This window comes from Dermacentor andersoni, chromosome 1, assembly GCF_023375885.2.
Source record: "Dermacentor andersoni chromosome 1, qqDerAnde1_hic_scaffold, whole genome shotgun sequence".
Classification (NCBI taxonomy): Eukaryota; Metazoa; Arthropoda; class Arachnida; order Ixodida; family Ixodidae; genus Dermacentor; species Dermacentor andersoni.
In genome coordinates, this window is record NC_092814.1 from 70,153,025 (window position 1) to 70,154,049 (window position 1,025).

Genomic DNA, 1,025 nt, shown 5'->3' on the forward strand with positions numbered 1-1,025 from the left:
GGCTCAGGGATAGCAGGGGGAAGTTAACATGTGTCCGCACTAGATATTAGTAAGAGGCGATTGAAGGTTTGGTGGCAGAAAAGTAGGGAGACCACAAACAACGGAGGCGTACAAAAACAACGTTCCGAGTAGTGGTTCAGAAAGTTTGATGCTGGGAATTATTTTGGGGTGATTTTCTTTTCTCTTTTCTAAAAATATAGATAGGGCATTAAGCGTGAGGCACCATGGTTCGATTTTGCGTGCGATCCGTCGTACGACCGTTCGCATCAGCAACCGCACTCAATAGGTTCTCAACAGCATCCGCCGCCGAATGGGACACCGTGTTTCGCGGGCCATCGGCTTAAACCTAACCTGGCACCCAGTCGACGCGTACTAAAGAAAACAGTGATAAAAAGCAAAATAAATAAGCGCAAAAAATATTTCCGACACCGGGAATCGAACCCGGGCCTCCTGGGTGAGAGCCAGGTATCCTAACCACTAGACCATGCCGGAGACGAGTTTGAAGGTTTAATGGACCTCTCAAATAGAATAACGGCGCCTTAGAATACTACAGTACAGGTAAGATCAAGTGTAACTAACCCCCCCCCCCCCCCCGGCGTCGAATCGCACGCCGCGCACGCGATCAACTTACGATTGCCACGTAGGTCGGACGTCCGCAGGTAATGACAGAGCCGGTAGCGTGTACGTCATGGTCACGTGGTAGACCCGCAACACAGACTGGCGTATTCTCTCATCGCTACCAATGGCGTCGGGAAAACTTAACAGACGTTGACTGCGTTGATAGGCGCTTTATTACGAGCTGCGCACGCATCGCACCGGCGGTCCGCCACGGAATAGACGGCCGGCGAGCTAGGCCTATACCGTCTCCCAGCGATCGCAAGCTCGCCTGCTTGCTCGTTCGCTCCCATCGGCGTCGATAAAATCAAACGATTCCGTACACGTTAGGCGCTTGGGTATACGAGCTGCATGCGATCGTGTCGCAAGCGCCACCGGTGTCGGATTCGACAGCCGAGCGAGCTATGCCT

At 52.8% G+C, this 1,025-nt stretch overlaps 1 non-coding gene across 1 annotated transcript; it reads right to left on the bottom strand.

Annotated features, from left to right (window-relative positions):
* Positions 1-420: 420 nt before the first annotated feature.
* On the bottom strand, positions 421-492 carry TRNAE-CUC (transfer RNA glutamic acid (anticodon CUC)). Its single transcript has one exon. It is a non-coding gene; the product is annotated as a tRNA-Glu (tRNA).
* Positions 493-1,025: the final 533 nt, after the last annotated feature.